We start from the raw sequence: 18,543 nt of genomic DNA, 5'->3' as shown, positions 1-18,543 counted from the left end.
AACTGCCCCCTTCACACACACCCCAAAGGAGAAGGAACTCAAATAGGCATCCCCACCTAAATCGTTTGATCAGAGGAAATTGGGTTTCTCTCCCCACACCCCGCAACCCACCCCCTTCACTCTTCCTGTCTTTCAGTCCATCAGGATTGTTGGTTTAAAAAAAAAAAAAAAAAAAAAAAAAGGCATATAATCGGGGGCGGGGCAGAGGCTCTGAGCGAGCCGCACTTGGGAATCTGGGACGCGCCGGGGTGAACTTCTTTCTCCCTGCGCATAATCCGCCTGCTGCTCTGCCCCACCGGCTGCGCGCGGAGCGGGTCCCAGCTCTGCTAGCCTCCCTGCGCCCGCGCGCGGCCGGAGCCCGGCCGGACCTCGCTTTCGGGGCCGAGCCGGGGAACGCGTGGGCGCGCGCCCAGCGGCCTCGATCCCGCGGCGGCGTCCGCGCTCCGCGTTTTCGCTCGCGCCGGGCCCCGCGGCCGAGGGCGGGGTGCGCGGCGGCGCCGCGACGCGCGGCTTCGGAGCCCGAGCGCACTCAGCCTGCAGCCCAGCTGCCAGCGCCGCCTCCCGCGGCCGACGCCGCCCGACAGCGCGCCCGGAACATGCCAGCCTCGCGCCGCCTGCGCTGACTTCCCCGAGACGCGCCGCGGCCGGCACGGAGACTTTCTGGGCCCTGGATGGTTCGTGCGCTGCTCATCCTTGCCCACCCCTGACGCCGCAGCCCGCAGTCCCGCAGTCCCGCCGCCCCGCCGCCCCGCCGCCCCGCCGCCCCGCCGCCCCGCCGCGGCGCCGAGGACAGTGCAGCCGAGTTGCGTCTCCCTCGCGCGAGGTGAGTGGCAGCCGGGATCCCGGCGGGTTCCGCAGAGGGGGCTGCGGCGCGGTGGTGGGGGGCGAGCGCCGCAGGGGCAGGGCCGGGCACTTCGCTGGCACCGCCGGGGTCTGTGACAACCAGACTGGGTCGGTGTCGCAGAAGATCAGGGAGAAGGTCATAATCGGTTTGTTGGTATGTAGAGAGGGAAAGCAGAATACTGGCTGCAGCATCGCGAGGGCTTCACAGAGGCTCCCCGCATGGCTCCTGTTTACTGCATCACAACCAACTCTTCCCTTGGTTTTCTCCGGCGTGGAAACCGGTTCTGTGGCCCGAGGGTCGGGGCTATGCGGGGCGCCGGGAGGCGAGGGTGCGTTGGCGTGTTCCCGCCGCTTAGGATCGCCTGTCACCTACTGGCGTCCTGAGGGAGGGTCCCGATTCTCTCCTTTCGCGCTTGGGGAAAGGACTGGTGGCTTTTTGGCAGGGGCGAATCAACTCCCACCACTCTCCCAACCCCCTGCCCCGCGATGGTGTTTTCTGAATGTAGCACGGACATAGGAAAAAATGGGAGCGTCTTCCTCTCTTGAGGTAGAAAAAGTTGAAGAAACTAGGCATGTTAGTAATTATTAGGAGCAGGACTCAGGATGCAGCAGAAAGCTGTTAAATTTTCATTGCCCTCTAAGAAAAACAAACGGCATCGCCAGTGACTATTGGCAGTGCTGTGTTATTCTTGGGACTTTGGGAAAATTGTTCACAGATTGTCTTCAGGAGGCTGAAGAACGAGGTTGGGGGTTGGGAGAGAGGGAGGACGGCTGGCATCACGCTGAGTTCCAGCTTGCCTAAGGAGGGTTCAGGATCACAAGCCGAACACGTTTGGTTGCTGATTTTTAAAAGGATATCAGAGGCAGAACTGAGGCTATGAACAAGGCGAACGCACCACGGGAACCAGCCTAAAGAAAAAAAAAAAAACCCACCACCACCACCAACAAAAAACGTGTAAAAATCTGCCTCTCCTGCAGAGTTCACACACTTTTGTGCTATAAAATGGATGCATGTATATGTGTCTTTTAGGATAAATTTTATGAATGGCAAATCAATGAAATTGTATCTTGTTCATGCATACAGTGTTGTCTACTGCCTCGTCTTAATCAGTACTTCGGAAGGCTGTGCCTGCAGTTGATGTTATATAATTGACGTGGTTCACCATCAGACATTTTTTTAATGTACTTTTGGAGTAGAGGGAACTTCCATCTGTCTTTTCAGACAGGCCCAAGGTGTAGACGGGTGAGGGTTGCTAATGTTTGCCGTAGTCCGGTTCCAGATGTGTGAGCTCAGCTGTTGCCTGTCACTTAGGTGACAACTGGCCCTTTCCCACTAAGCCTTTGCTGTCTCCATTATCCTCAGTGAAGTGTCAGTGTTCACCCGCCTTCTATTATCAGGAGTGGACTCTAGCCCCTTGGGAGCCGGCAGCCTTGTTTGACCGTCCCCAACATTATATCTATTTTCAGACTCTAGAAAGGAAAAAAAAAAAAAAAATCCCATGACAGCAAGATAGATACATTTTGAATTGAGCATCAACTTAATCCAAAGATTCTGCTTTAATCAAGACAGCTCTGTAAGGATGACGCAATATTTGTCAAGCCTTTTCTCTGGAACAATATTTACTCCCACCAGGGGATTTTAAACTTAAACAGCAGCCATTCATCTTGCTGTCTGGTGGAGCCTGGTTCAGTTTGCCTCCAATGTGGTCCTAGCCTTGGTGGCTAGGCTTGGCCTGGGACAGGAATCTGTCATTGTAGCCCAGCTGGAGCCTGAAGAAAGCAAAATACAGCACCTGCTGGTACCAGAGGGTTTCTAAATGCCATCAACTGGCGAGTCAGGAAACACAGAAGGAGATATTTTACAAGCTCTTCCAGAAATGTTTATACAAAGGATTTAGAGGTTAACAATGCATGTGCTCTACATATTAAAACTGGAAGGTGCTACAAATAAATGGATGTTACCCACAGTTAAGGGTTTGCACACTTGCTGATGAACTTGAAAATCTCTAAGTTTAATAAGTTGTGGCTAACATAGTGTGATTCATTCTTATAAATAAGCCTCAAAAGGAAGGAAGGAAGGAAAAGAGGGAGGGATGGAGAGAGGGAGGGAAAAAGGAAGGAAAAACTGGATAGTTTATAGAGATAGACATATTGATGCAACTGAATGGGCTTAGTAAATTAATTTTTCCATCTTTAATTTGGTACTAAGTGGCGAGTTATCACTGAGTGAGCCTGTTGGTTCATAGGTTTTAAAATGAAAAGTGATATATTTTACTAAAGTGACAGATTCAATCAGTTCTGCCAGTAACACTAGTGAAGCTTAAAAAGCTTATTATGTTTTTATAATCAAGGTCCATGGAACCACTGTTTGTCCATGGTGGGTGGTGGTGTAATAAGTCAGCTTGAGTCTCTCAAATAAAATCTAATATTAGCTAGGGAGAAATAAAGATCCCCTGTAGGGTTAATAGCTGAACTCTTAACTTTAGAGTCAGATGTAGGTAAAAGTCTAGTTGTTCCTAATATTCTTTCCTATGATAATTCTGAAAAGACCAAAAAAGTTAAATTTTGTAGTTTCTTTGATTGCACCTTTTAAAAAGTAGCTGATTTCTCTAAAATATCTTATAATTACTTGAAAGCAAAATACAAAGACTTGAGTATTATGAGTGATTGTCTATAATACTCATGAAAAGGAACAAGAATGTTTACAAACTAAGTAAGTAACTCTCTTAATGGCCTATACCTATATTTTGGGTTGTCTAATATTATGGGAAACAATTTTCAGTAAAGATTGTCATTACTTGCATTCTAGTTACTACAGTTAACTTCCTGCTTAAAGTAGTTTATAAAGGGCAAATTTTTCCTTTTAAAGAAAGACAGGAAAGCTACATGCAGTGGTGCTTGGCTCTATAGCCCCAGCTACTGGGGAGGATCGCTTGAGTCCAGGAGTTCAAGTTGAGCCGAGGCTACATTGTGAGACCCCATCTCGGGGGGGGGGGGGAAGTGATTAAAAAAATCAAAATGATTCTCATCTGTGAATAGAAATGTTAAAAATATCACTTGGCTAGGATAGACTCTTCCCCCTTGGAAAAAATAGTTGTCTCTTTCATCTCCATATTATGTAAAATAATACCAACTGTTTAACCCTTATTAGTGAGAGAATGTTAAGATTGCTTAAATATATGTATAATTATTCCACAATAAAGAGAAGGAGTTAGGAAAGTGAAAGGTTTGTGTTTCTGGGTTGCTTGGTTGGTGGGTTGGTGTTTTAAGGGACCATTACTTCTTTTTCTTCTGGTCACAGAAGAAAGGATTATTGGATTGCACACTAATATCTTTAGAAGGTTGGTGTGAGCAAGCAAGTAGAGAGAGGGAAGTACGATAATCTGGGCGTCAAGACCTGCATTGTTGCAGTTCCTCGAAACCTCACGCAGCCTATGGAGCCAGCACTCTAGAACACGTGCCAAGGACCAAGACAGCACTGAGGAATCTGGAGCAGCCCCTAGCCTCTAACTTCCCCATCTCTGGACACACAGAAGTGTAGTACCTCATCTGCCCCAGTAACTGGTAACCACACCCCCATTGTTTATGTTCATGCTGAACTGAAGTGGAGGTTAATTACCTATGTGTTGATGAATGAACATTTTGGAGCAGTGAAAAAAGCCGGGCCTAAAATTGTATGGGGAGTCCGAGTAAGCTGCTGTTTCCCTCCTTCCCCTCTCTCCTGAAGCAGGGATGGCAAACGAGACAGGCTTTACAGGTTGGAGCACACTGATGTCATGACACTTCTGGCACAGATATATGACAGAATAATCAGATCACTTTTCTGTATGCCAGAATGACACGATTTTTCCAAGAACCATTCCTGAGCCACTGGTCCACTGGCATTGACTATTTCCAGTTATGGGGGGTAGGGAGGGTGATCAAACCCCTCAGAATGTAATAATTCTTCCTGTCTCTGTTTTATGCACTTGTTTAGACTAAATTCTAAATGCATTTTGGTTATTTTTGAAGGGACCTCTCCAGGAACAAGAATGACTGCCCAACCTGAACCTATTAGACCTTTCCAGCTTCATTCTCCTATAAAGAGAGATTTTACATATAAAATAAAAGTAAAAATGTCAGCCAGGCAGAAGCCAATGTAAACATTTTAAAACGTAGAGCTGCAAACTAGCAAGCAGCTATCATTTGCCTTTACTTAACTCTTCTGCCCTAAGTTTGGTCCTAAGCGAGCCTAAAAGTCAACTGACCAATTCAACAGCAGTTGCATTTTTCTCACTGGTAGATTTGGGGTAAACTCTTGGGAGAGATGCCTTTCATTTCTAGTGGATTACGCTTCAGAAAAAAAAAAAAAAAAAAAGTTAGGGCTGTGTTATTTCAGTTGTTCTGGTACTGAAGTCATGGACTTCTTTCTAGGAGTTTTGTCCCAGCTGCTGATTTATAACACCCACCAGCTTCTGCTTTGCGTGTGCTTCTCTCTATGTCCTTTTCTCGTTGGGTCTCTGGAAGAAAGATCTGTCAATAATGCAATGAAAATATTGCCCTGAGATGCAGACCGGTAAGTAGACGCCTCCATGCTGACCACTCTCGCTCAGCTGCCCTTCTTTTATCTGAGGCAGAGATCCCCTGACTGGCAATTATGGTCTTTGACTTTGGTAACAATTCTGTTTGAAATGTTTCCAATTATACACAATATTGGCGGCATGTAGCAGCTGCATGCCAAAAAGCATTTCAAAGTGTGTTCCAAGACTCAGGCTGTGATTGCTTTTAATTTAAATAAAGGCTATTTGGTTTCCTGTGATGTTTTTTATAACCACCTTTTCCCCCCATTTTTGTTGCCTTTAAAAAAAGAAGTCTAATATAAAGTAGCCACCACATCATGTGCTATAATATTGGCCCTAGTTTTCTAGGATAGCCATTTTCTTTGAGCAAGCAGAACAAACTTTTTAATAAAGGAATTTTAAAGAAACATTTATAGCAGTTTGGATTACCCCAAAGAAGTAAAGAGGAAAAGGTTATCTTAGAGCATATTGTAAGTAGCTAATGTTTTCAAGTTTGCCTCTCTCCCTTTTTAGGGACATATCAATATAATTATCTTTTTAGGTTACTGGATATCATTTGATACACTGTTTTTTCAGATTCCTCTATTTTTGTGGGTCTATGAAGTGTTGTAAAAGAACATTAAAAAGGTAGAGAGATCTCAATAAGAATATTCTTAAAACGGGGGATAGAGGGGAATCAGCACATAATTTCACGATTTTATTGGAAGTAAACTCTCCAAATCTGCCTCCTCTGTGGGCTTGAAATCTCTGAACACTGAACCCTTTTTAGAAACCGTTTAAAACTAGTAGTTTAAATATTTTAATAACTACCAGATATGTTTGACTTATTAGATCTGAAAATAAGAAAATATACACACTCAGAACCTGGAGTAAATGGATTGGTAATAGAACTGGGGAGTTCTGTTTCCAGGACAGTTTTGGCCCACCTGAAACATAACACCTAGAGCTAGAGGGTATCCAATAGGTGAGGTGCTAAGATGGTCCTAATTAAGGTGTTTTCACATAGGCTCTTTGAATCCTGGCAAAAACATCCTATCAAATATAGTGCTTTTTGGGGTCAAACAGTAGTTGACTTGCATAAATGCCAACATCTCTTCTGGCATCTTTGGAAATCTTCCATAGTGTAATAAATAGTACTGTATAATCCAAATTTGTAAATGCCATGTTTCATGCAGCCCTTGTAGAGACAACTGAAATTAGCCCATGCTTCTAGGGATGATTGAGATCCTGGAGGTTAGGTGACTGCCTAAATCCAAAGTACTACCAGTAACTAATGCTATTGGAGGCCTTTGATGAAATCTAGGAGAAGGTGTGAGGTTAAACTTAGCATAGTACTGTACTGTGAAGAAGTGCCCACCAAACAATGCTTAGAGTTTTCCCTTAAATCTCCTTTATCCTTGGAAATTGTCTTTCGATTAAGCAAACCTTCTTGGAGGAAATTTGCTCAACTAGAGGTAAAATGAGGTTTATTCAACTAGAGGTAAAATGAGGTTTATGTTATTTTACCAGCTGAACACCCTAGCTTGCCAGACACATCCACCTTACCCAGGCCCATTGCTATAGAGACAAAACCCACAGTAACTGTGGTTGAAATAGAAAGTCTATTAAAACCTTTTTCTATATTGGCCAGCTCTTCTGCCCCAGTTAAAATGCTGCCTTCTGTGTACACACACACACACACGAGTTTCAATCTAATAATAGCAAACTGCTTTGAGCCATGTATAGTTTCACCAAGGGCATTTGTACTTCTTTGGTTTCTTTTATTTCACTGATAAGCAAATATTATGGCAATTTTCTGAAGAAACTCATAACTTGTTAACTATAATTGATACTTCCAACTATCCTATTTACATGCATGAATAATCTAAGTTCCTAATTTGGGATCTGAAAAGGGGCTAGAATTCGGGGGTGTCCAATCTTTGGCTTCCCTGGGCCACATTGGAAGAATTGTCTTGGGCCACACATAAAATATACTAACACTAACAATGGCTGATGAGCTAAATAAAAAAAAAGAAATCACACACACACAGAAGTCTCAGAATGTTTTAAGAAAGTTTACAGATTTGTGTTGGGCCGCATGCAAAGCCATCCTGGGCTGCATGTGGCCCGCGGGCCGTGGGTTGGACCAGCTTGCACTATGTAGTGCGGTATGTTGTTTTGCTTTGAAATATCTCTTTCAAATCATTCAGAGAATGTTAGGTTTTACATAAGAAGACTGCTTAGTGCTCTAATGTTGAAATATGTGTTATAATGTATGTCAAAGAGAGATTACATTTTACATTCTTCTGTGACTATGTAATTAATACGTATGTTCAGTGCTTGAAGTATATGCATGTTACATAATTTTTAGAAAGAGATAAAGTTAGGTCTGAAGTGCATTAGAGAATCACAGATGTTTCTTGTAAGAGAATACATATGCTTCATAGGAATTTTGAACTGCTTTCTGACGCTAAGCTTTGTTCACTGCAAGGATCATATGAATAATTTCATTGAGTTGCCCCAGTTCTTATTTACACAAGCCTTGAGAAAGGAGCTGAAGTGATAAATAACTTGCCCCCCTCACCTAGTTCTGAATTGCTTTAGCCTTTTATGTTTCATGAATGTGAAGGGAGGGAATAAAATATACAGAGAAGATGTTTGTGTTTAAATAACTTAATCATACAAGTTCCCTTTGTGGGCCTTCTATAAGCTTAAACAGCTTGGCAGGCTAATAGCCAAAAACGTGTCCTCAAGTACTGCCAAAAGTGTTAAAAGCAGACCAGGCTTTCTCCATATTGAGGTACTGGGAACATATTTTTTTTAACCTTCTGAATTTTGGGAATAAATCAGAAAAATCACTCTTCTTTTTTCCCCTCCCTTTCCTTACCCACGGAAACCAAAATTATTATTAATTGCAGTGCTGAAATGAGAAACTGATAGGAATTATGATGATTGTGTGAGAGTGTTTTAAACTAGCCTGATTTGGCTGTTTAGGCAGGAAGCAACCAGGTTATGATAGTGTATCATGGGTCTTTTTTTGTTACTGTTTATGCTGCCTGTGGACACTGGCTTCTTTGCTTTAGTTCCATAACTCTTTTTTTGAGATGGAGTCTCCCTCTGTCGCCCAGGCTGGAGTGCAGTGGCATGATTTTGGCTCACTGCAACCTCTGCCTCCTGAGTTCAAAAGATTCTCCTGCCTCAGCCTCCCAAGTAGCTGGGATTACAGGCACATGCCACCATGCCTGGCTAATTTTTGTATTTTTAGTGGAGATGGGATTTCACCATGTTGGCCAGGCTGGTCTTGAACTCCTGACCTCAAGTGATCCACCTGTCTCGGCCTCCCAAAGTACTGGGATTTCAGGCGTGAGCCACCTCACCTGGCCTGATTCCATAACTTTTAATGAAATACTTTGTCAATTTATTCTGTTTTTTCTCAAGCAGAGATCCCAAAATAGACAGTAGTGGAGGGGATGTGCTATAATAGTACAGAAAAAGCCAGTTTTTTTAAAAACAGTTTTTTGGATTAAAAACCAAAAAGCTCAGACTAGTACAATAACTGTGTGATTTTTGAGCCAGTCTCTCGGCCTCTCAGGGCTTCAGTTTCTTCATATATAAAATGAGGGAATTAGACTAGATCAGTGCATATTAATCAAAGGATTGAATCACACACATCTAAATACAAATACACAGATTTTAATGCAGTAGGTTTTGGGTGCAGTCGCACTTTTAGCTTGAACAAGCTCCTCACGTGATTCCAATGCACACCTGCTGCTGAGCTGTTAAATTAGATGATGTCTAAGGTGTCCTTCTCATTCCAAAATTTGTTTCTACTCCTACTAGACTGAATTATCTGCCTGCCTGCTTTTCTTTCCTTTTCCTTTCCCTCCCTTCCTTACTCTCTCTCTCGCTTTCTCCTTCCTTCCTTCTTTCTTTCCTTCCTTCCTTCCTTCCTTCCTTCCTTCCTTCCTTCCTTTTTTGTTCATTCATTCACTCTTAATGACTGCTTTCATTCCTTAAAAGTCGTCATTGATATTTTGCTGTCAAAATATCATAGATGTTATTTTAACCTGGAAATGAAGGTCTATGTTCTGTGCCTGTGAGTAGATGCTAATGACAAGGAACCGTGTTTGTTCACCATTGCATACCCCATGCCTAACACAGTACCTGGCACATAGTAGACACTTGACAAATACAGGGAGCCCAAAAAGTCAAGAAACTTAAAAATACATATACTGTTATGTTTTCAAATAATATGCTCAGTGTATATTTTGTCAACTTCCAAATACCTCTAGTGCAAAGTACCTCCAGATTTAAAACGAACATAATTGTTTATCTGAAAAACAATATAATAAATACATTATTATCCTTCAGTTTCCAGACTTTAGGCATACTCTACGGTGCATTTATTGTATTTTTCTCCAGGTTAACAACTGATCTCATTGCTTTAAATTTGGAAGTACTACAGTTGGAAACATATCTGGAGGTTGACAGAAAAAGATGTTAAGCATATTATTCAAAAGTATAATTAATATACTGTTGAAAAATAAGTTGATCCTATGTTTCCTCACTTTTTGAGCATCCATATTTATTGAATGAATGAATTCCAATTTTCTGTGTCAGTTTAAGAAATATAATCTGACCAAATCACTGTAAAGGTTTTTAAATGTATCTGGGGCCAGGTGCGGTGACTCACGCCTGTAATTCCAGCACTTTGGGAGGTCGAGGCAGGTGGATCACTTGAGGCCAAGAGGTCGAGACCAGCCTGGCCAACATGGTGAAACCCTGCGTCTACTAAAAAAAAAAACAAAAAATTAGCTGGACATGGTGGTGGGTACCTGTAATCCCAACTACCTGGGAGGCTGAGGCAGGAGAATCTCTTGAACCCAGGAGGTGGAGGTTGTAGTGAGCCGAGATCGCACCATTGCACTCCAGCCTGGGTGATAAGAGCAAAACCCATCTCAAAAAAAATGATAATATAAACTCTATCTCAAAAAAATAATAATAAAGAAGACATATGATACTTTGCTTGATTTGTTGTTGTTTGTTGCCATTATGGGGGAGGTTTTATTATTGTTTTGTTTGTTTTTTAATTAAAAGAAGAACTTTAAAACTCACCATTCTGAAACCTGGCTAACTATCCAATTTCCTTTGAACTTTTACACTATACCGATGTGGCCAGTGGCCAAATCAGCTAGCTTTAGCACCTTCTTCCTACCGTATGCCCCCTGCCAAATCAAATAATCAGAATGGAAAATTCTACCTGAATTATCTACCTGAGTTGTTTGCACATACAACTGGAAAACTCTCTTTTTAGTTATTATGTGAAGAAATACTGTGAGGCATTTTAGGAAAAATACTTAACTGTATTTTTCAAGTTATTTGAAGTTCAAGGATTATTTGAAATAAATTGAGAGCTGGTTCAGAGTATTGTATAAAGCCTTAATATTTGCAGATTTGACTGTCCTGAAGTTTCACAGAAAATCTCCTTGTTTGTACTTGGACTTTAAGCTAATGTTAAAAAAAAAAAAAAGACATGTGAAATCACAGCTCACTCTGTCCCTTCAGATCTCTGCTCAAAGTCATCTGATGTCAGATAGCCTTCCCTGGTCATCCTGTAAAAAATAGCAGCCTCCCTGCTTTTTCCCAGTCACCATCTAGCACCCCCCAATCCTCTTAAGCTGCTGTACCTTTTTTCATAGCACTGTTAGATATTTATTGTGATAGCTACCTATTCCCTGAAGATGCCTCTGTACAGTTTTGTCTACTGCCATTTTAATGTTGTATATAAAATAAAGATAAGGTCAGGCACAGTGGCTCACGCCTATAATCCCAGCACTTTGGAAGGCCGAGGCAGGCAGATCACCTGAGGTCAGGAGTTCCAGACCAGCCTGGCTAACATAGTGAAACCCCATTTCTACTAAAAATATAAAAAATTAGCCAGGCTTGGTGGCGCGTGCCTATAATCCCAGCTACTCGGGAGGCTGAGGCAGGAGAATCACTTGAACCTGGGAGGTGGAGGTTGCAGTGAGCCAAGATCGTGCCATTGCACTCTATCTTGGTCAACAAGAATGAAACTCCGTCTCAAAATAAATAAATAAATAAATAAATAAATAAATAAATAAATAAATAAATAAAATGAAATAAAATAAACACAAATAGTAGCCAGTATTCTGTTTTTATCTGAGCTAAAAATTTTTTAGAAAGGAGATAAAGATATTTTGTTTGGAACATTTTTGTGGTTTTTTTCCCCCCAGCTGAAGTGGAGTTTCTCAGCTGTTTACGCTTTTATCTAAATAAAGCCAGAGAAACATGATAGAATAGGAGGAAAGATGCTTATCAAATAACCCTCCTTCCTTTTCCACACCCCCAAGTGATCAAGGAAATGTAATCATCTAGCAAAGGGATGCTATATTAATAGAAGATTGAATATTTGCAGCAAGGAAGCTGTGTGACTTCCTTTTTCATAATACACCCATGCCACTCTGTAACCTTAAAAAAAAAAAAAAAAAAAAAAAAAAAAGAGGTAGAATCTTCAGAGAAGCTTGTGATGTTGCCATGTATGTTAAAACATGGATGAGAGACTGTCTTTCACTCAAAAAATCTCCCAATATAAATTCCAGGGGTGAAAAGCTAATCCTCTAAGTGATTTCAACCAGCTTGCTAGGAAACCTAGTTGCTTGAAATTGTTATTTTAATGTCTCAACTTCCAGAGCTAAATCGTCAGTGAGTCAGTTTTCCTATTAAGAAGTTGAGCCAACTTATTTATCCAGAAATTACCATGTTTTAACTTGGGGGTTCTTTATTATAATAAGACTAATACCTCCAAAGTACACAAAACGCTTTCATATTCATCTCATTTATCTTCCTTGCATCTTTATGTGCAGGTCTGACCAAGGTTATCCCAATTTACTGATAAAGAAGCTACCTTTTAGTTCAAGATGCAGCTTCCTGAGGAGCTTTGGTTTGGCAGTTCCTAAATAAAGGAATGTTTGCAGTTAAATTTTTAGAAAGAAAGATAAAAAGAACAATAGAAAGGGAAAGTAAGCAAGCATTTGTAGCTTACCCAAAATTGTTTGATGATGTTTTATTGTTTCATAAATATTGCTGTGCTTATGTGTGTTCTATATTAAATGCTTTTACGTAATTATTGCATCTCCTACTAACTTACATGGCATCTTGGATGAGTCACATAATTTTCTGGCCTTCTTACCCACTCTGTGCCTCAGTTTCCTGAATTGTAAAGTGAGGAGAGGCTGATTGATTTTTTAAGCTCAAAATTTACTTGACTCTAAAAATTTGGAGGCCATAACTTCAGGGGGATAGATAATAAATAACAAATGTGAGCTGGTAATATTATTATTAGTCTCATCATTCTCACTACCCAAATCCCAAATTAGAATTTTTTTAACAGTCTGTTTCAAAAGTATTCATATGTGCCAGGTGCAACTTGCAGCTTTATATATTATTCAGTGTGGCCAGTTAAAATTCAACAATAGCTATGTTTTAAAGGCATAAGGACCTAAGAGAATATACTCTTCCCCTGATCAAAGGTCTGGTTTATGGTTTACCTTAGAGTTCAATGTGACAGCTAAAAACAAAATTGCAGTGATATTAGAGAGCAAATTATTAATCTAATGTTGTTACAACAGTGGCATACTTATGTTTATACTAAAAATTACAAATGTGATTATTATATTTATACATGGGAAATGTGGACAATTTTTAAAGTAGTACTCAAATTAGCATGTTCACTTGTTGACGCACAGTGATTAGAACTGTTTAAAATGTGCGTGCCCATTGCCCAAACAGGGTTTAATTTTGGGAGGCTTAGAGAGGGTTTGCTGGAAAATAAGAATAACCTGACATTCATTTGAGTTGCATGCCTAATATTTTCAATAACCCTAATAACTTTCTTATCTTCCAAACTCCTCAGATAAATGCTGGTGTAAATATGCAGTAAGTAGTGAAAGTCTTCCTATATTAATCTTTGATAACACATGTTGGCATATGTCCCCATACCTACTGGCCTGGATGTTCCTTTTAGTAGCGTTGTAATTAATTAAATCACTCACTTTTCAGCAAATTCTTAGAACCTTAGGTCTTGTTCACGTTCTACTTAGACTGCACCCAAAGTTATAAGTGGCCCACCGGGAAGTATTATACTATCTGTATTACATCTGAGATTAAGTTTTTGAATTGTTCAGATGAACACAGCAGTGAGCCGTGGTGTGTCTCCCAGAAGATTCTTAAGTGACTATGAAGTGCTGTACCAATAGGAAGAACTAATAAATGTGACATTAATAATCACCAGTTTGAATCTGGGTCACTTCAGCCATGACTCAAAGATCAGACGCTATCAGATGGTAATGACTGTGTGAAAATTCTGCAGGAAGGCATTTCATTTCTTAATGACACCTTTGTGGGCCTTCTCAGCAGACTGTTAGAGGGTAGAACAGAAATAAAATCGAATATGCCCCTTGGTCTGGAGGCCAGCGCTCCAGGGTAGAGTCGGCACACTTCTGCAGAGATGCTTTAGGAGCAGTTCACAGTGTTTTGTGTTGTTCTCTCTCCTTAAATGGATCTGCAGAACCTTTCATCTTTGGCCTCTTTTCCTAACCATTTATTCACTTCAAAGTGATGGGAGCTGTTTTGCATATTCCCTGCCTTGTTTTCTCTTCTCTGAAAAGTAAGGAGAAATTGCACTTACAAACGCATGTTAACCATTTAATGTTAAGCTTTCTCATTTTTTTTTTTTTTTTTTTTTTTGAGACGGAGTCTCGCTCTGTCGCTCAGGCTGGAGTGCAGTGGCTGGATCTCAGCTCACTGCAAGCTCCGCCTCCCGGGTTCACGCCATTCTCCGGCCTCAGCCTCCCGAGTAGCTGGGACTACAGGCGCCCGCCACCTCGCCCGGCTAGTTTTTTGTATTTCTTAGTAGAGACGGGGTTTCACCGTGTTAGCCAGGATGGTCTCGATCTCCTGACCTCGTGATCCACCCGTCTCGGCCTCCGAAAGTGCTGGGATTACAGGCTTGAGCCACCGCGCCCGGCCAAGCTTTCCCATTTTTATTTCAATTTGGTGGCATGGTTTTCCTTTCAACACACCTTTATTGAGTGCCTGTGGTTTGCCAGGCATTATGGTAGGTTCTGGGAATACAAACATTACATAGGAGTGGTTCAGTTTTTCAAGAGCGCAGTGTTTTGTAAGGGAGGAAGGCAGGTAAGCACTTACTGGCAATACGTTGTTGTAAAGGCAGGAAAAGAGAAATGTACTGGATATAGCAGTAGCACAGAGGCAAAGCCTGAAGTTATTTTTTCTGTGTGGACTATTAAGGGAGGCTTCAAAGAGGAAGAGATGATTGAGTTAGGTCTTAATGACTAAATAGGAGTTTGGCCAAGCCAGTATCAGAATAGCAGAATGGGCCAGTTTAGGCAGAAGGAAAAGTATATACAAAGGCAGGAAACATTAGACAAGCATGATGCTTTGTGAATTTTAAGGTTTTTCTTGTTTTTGTTTTTGTTTTTTTGAGACAGAGTCTCGCTCTGTCGCCCACACTGGAGTGCAGTGGCACAGTCTCCACTCACTGCAACCTCTGTCCCCCAGGTTTAAGCTATTCTCCTGCCTCAGCCTCCTGAGTAGCTGGGATTACAGGTGCCCGCCACCATGTCCAGCTAATTTTTGTAATTTTAGTAGATACGGGGTTTTACCACATTAGTTAGGCTGGTCCTCAGGTGATCTGCCCACCTCGGCCTCCAAAAGTGCTGGGATTACAGGCGTGAGCCACCGTACCCGGCCCAAATTGCAAGTTTTTCTATTTGGCTGTAAGATGAACTGTACTGTTAGGGACTGATTGCCACCTTTGTAAATCAGTTTAAATCAGAAATAAGATATGAATCGTGACAACTTTTATTGTAATCCTGTCTTTTCTGTGGCTGGCCTTAAGGTTCTAAGTAACAACTCTCTGTGTTCCTTCTTAAATACGGCATTTACCTGGCCAGCCTACCAGGTGTTTATACTTGTGTCTTTTCATCGTTATGTTGTTACAATCCGAACTTATTTACTCTTTAGTTTCACTGCCAGGTTTGAATTTCAGCCTCAAGTGTTTAGACAACATTATGTAATGAATGTTATACTTTTATGACATTTGCTTTAGTACTGTAAGAGCTTTCCATGAAAGCTAATAGTTGAAAAAGAAGCCTGAATGTCACCAAGTGGCCTCCAGATGTGTTTTATTGTGTTGGTATCTGTTTTGTTTTCATATAACCTTTTTTTAATCTAAAAAAAAAAAAAAAAAAAAAAAAAAAAACTTTACCAAGCAGAAATAGCAGACAATAGTCTCATAGGAGATGAACTATTTTCTTCATTTCCTGATTGTTATGTTTTGAACTCGTGCTTAAAAAAATAGCAACAATAAAAACCTATTTTTCCACAGAAGAAAGCCTCCACAACAGTATAAATACTGTACTTTTAAAAGCAAATCATGTTTGTTTGTTTTTTGAAGGTAAACTCACTTCTTAGGTTGAAAGGTTCTGCTTTCTTAGGTTGGAAGGGTCTGTTTTAATAAATGTTATTCTTCAGTGTGGTAATATTAAAATTGTGATTTAACATCTTTGAGAATTTCTGCCATCTAGTTGTTCACTGAGCAATCAGGATGTTTTCAGGCAGTCTGGTGTGTGATAAATATTTTGTAGCATATGTGGCTGAACATGTCAATTTCAAAGAGCTTTACAAGCTTTAATTAATTTTCACAATAACCAGACACAATTTGCTTTATTGATGGAAAGTCCACAGACAGTGGGGTTCAGAGTCTTGCCCATATTTGTATAGCAAAGTGGTTTTCAAACTTTTTTTTATTGCTGAATGCTTTTCTCAAGCATAAGATTATCTGGAACCCTAGCATGGAAAGTAGGATTGCTTTTTTTGGGAGCTGGAAAGGAGTTTGTCATAAGGCAGCCATATTTATAAAGACACACACACAAGAATACCTAGTTAAATTTGAATTTCAGATAAATAATGAATAAGTTTTTAGTACACAAGTGTCTGAAATATTGCATGTCCCCAAGAAATTATTGGTTGTCTATCTGAAATTTAGGTTTTACTGGGCATCCTGTATTTTGCCTGGCAACCCTAAATTGGTGACCATAACCCCATCCCTCAGCTCCCTTCTGTCCTTCCAGCCAGGTGGGGTTCCTGGTTCCTCGAACACAGCTTGAAAACCACAGACAGGAGAAGTCTATACAAATGCTGAGAAAGAAATAGTAGTATATGTTTCTTCTCAGTCCTAAATTTAGACAATATTACCACTTCCTTGGCTGGGTTAGAGAATCTTCCTGATGATGCATACATGGCCACACATAATAATTTTAAAGAATTATTGCTCAGCGGGATGCAGTGGCTTATGCCTTATAATCCTACCATTTGGGGAGGCCAAGGTGGGTGGATCACTTGAGCCCAGGAGTTTGAGACCAGCCTGGGCAACATGGCAAAATCCCATCTCTACAAAGAGTACAAAAACTAGCTGGGTGTGGCAGCATTGGAGGATTGACTGAGCCTGGGAGATGGAGGCCGTAGTGAAGTGAAATCTTGCCACTGCACTCCAGCCTGGGCAACAGAGTGAAACCCTGTCTCAAAATAATAATAATAATAATACAAAAAGAATTATACTTTGCTTTTCCTTTCTTTTATCTTAGAATAAAATACTTTCTCTCCCAATCTTTGGGAATAATGTTTAAGTCACCTATTTGTAGAAGCTAAAGCCTTAACTCCTGTGAGTTAAAGAGAACTGATGGTATAATCAGAATTGCAGTTGGCCACGTAGAGTCAATAAAGAGAAGAATGAATAGGAGTTTGTGAGTATGCCTCTAAAGCAGCCCAGCGCAGAATTGTCTCGTGTGGACTTCTCCTTGTCTATTGGTCTATTTGGCAAGCACATCTTTTAGTGGTCCTGGCTTGATGGCAATGCCCATTGAAGTAATTATGTTATTTTGCCCTAATATTTTAAAGCAGCCCTCAGATATTACTCTCATTTCTCAGGTCAACTACTCCACAGAGCATTTTATTTATTTAGCCATTAAATGTTTTAGTGTAAGTGAGTACAGTCTGATTAGCAATCAGAAAGCACTAAGTTTGTTTAGGCTGAAACACTCCTCCAGTGCCCAAGGAACTCACTGGATTAACTGATTTTTTTAAATCTTTTTTTAAACATACAAGAAACTGAGGACCATAGCCTGGATCTAAGGAAATCTATGTGCTTTGGGTTTGATGCTCTACATGGGTGACCTACTAACTCTGTGTAAAATTTTGTGTTTACAGAATGTTAGTAGTGGTTTATTTCCTGGTGGTATAGGAATGCGTATAATTTTATTCTTAAGCTTTTTTTTTTTACCTTTCAGACAGAGTCTTGCTCTGTTGCCCAGACTGGAGTGCAGTGGTGCTATCATGGCTCACTTGCAGCCTTGACATCCTGGGCTCAAGCAGTCCTCCCACCTCAGCCTACCAAGTAGCTAGGACTACAGGTGTATGCCACCATGCCTTGCTGATTTTATATGTGTGTGTGTGTGTGTGTGTGTGTGTATATATATTAGAGATGAGGTCTCACTTTATTGCCTAGGCTGATCGCAAACTCCTGGACTCAAATGACCCTTCTACCCCAGCCTTCCAAAGTGCTAGAATTACAAGCTTAAGCCTTGATTTTATTTTTTCATGCCATTCTCATGTTTTTTATATATGTGTGTGTGTGTATATATATATATATATATTTTTTTTTTTTGAGACAGAGTTTTGCTCTTGTTGCTCAGGCTGGAGTACAATGGCACGATCTCGGCTCACTGCAACCTCCGCCTCCTGGGTTCAAGCGATTCTTCTGCCTCAGCCTCCCCAGCAGCTGGGATTACAGGTGCCTGCCCCCATGCCCAGCTAATTTTTTGTATTTTGTAGTAGAGATGGGGTTTCACCATGTTGTCCAGGCTGGTCTTGAACTCCTGGCCTCAAGTGATCCACCCACCTCAGCCTCCCAAAGTTCTGGGATTACAAGCGTGAGCCACTGTGCCCACCCTAGAGATATATTTTAAACAATGTTCCTGTGCTTAAATGTTCCAAAGTAGAGATGAAGATCATCTGGGATATTAATAATAATTTTTTAAAATCTGCAAATGTTTATATATCT

At 41.1% G+C, this 18,543-nt stretch overlaps 1 protein-coding gene across 1 annotated transcript in view; it reads left to right on the top strand.

The window, feature by feature from the left end:
* Positions 1-509: 509 nt before the first annotated feature.
* The window catches only part of PRICKLE1 (prickle planar cell polarity protein 1), a 124,707-nt gene continuing 106,673 nt past the window's right edge, over positions 510-18,543 (top strand). Inside the window, exon 1 of the mRNA XM_003906217.3 lies at positions 510-823. The gene's annotated coding sequence lies outside the window, so the exon portion shown is untranslated. The remainder of the gene's footprint in view (positions 824-18,543) is intronic.

The sequence above is a fragment of the Papio anubis genome, chromosome 9 (genome assembly GCF_008728515.1).
Source record: "Papio anubis isolate 15944 chromosome 9, Panubis1.0, whole genome shotgun sequence".
Lineage (NCBI taxonomy): Eukaryota > Metazoa > Chordata > Mammalia > Primates > Cercopithecidae > Papio > Papio anubis.
The sequence above is the reverse complement of the archived record's forward strand: the minus strand, read 5'-3'. Positions and strand labels throughout refer to the sequence as shown.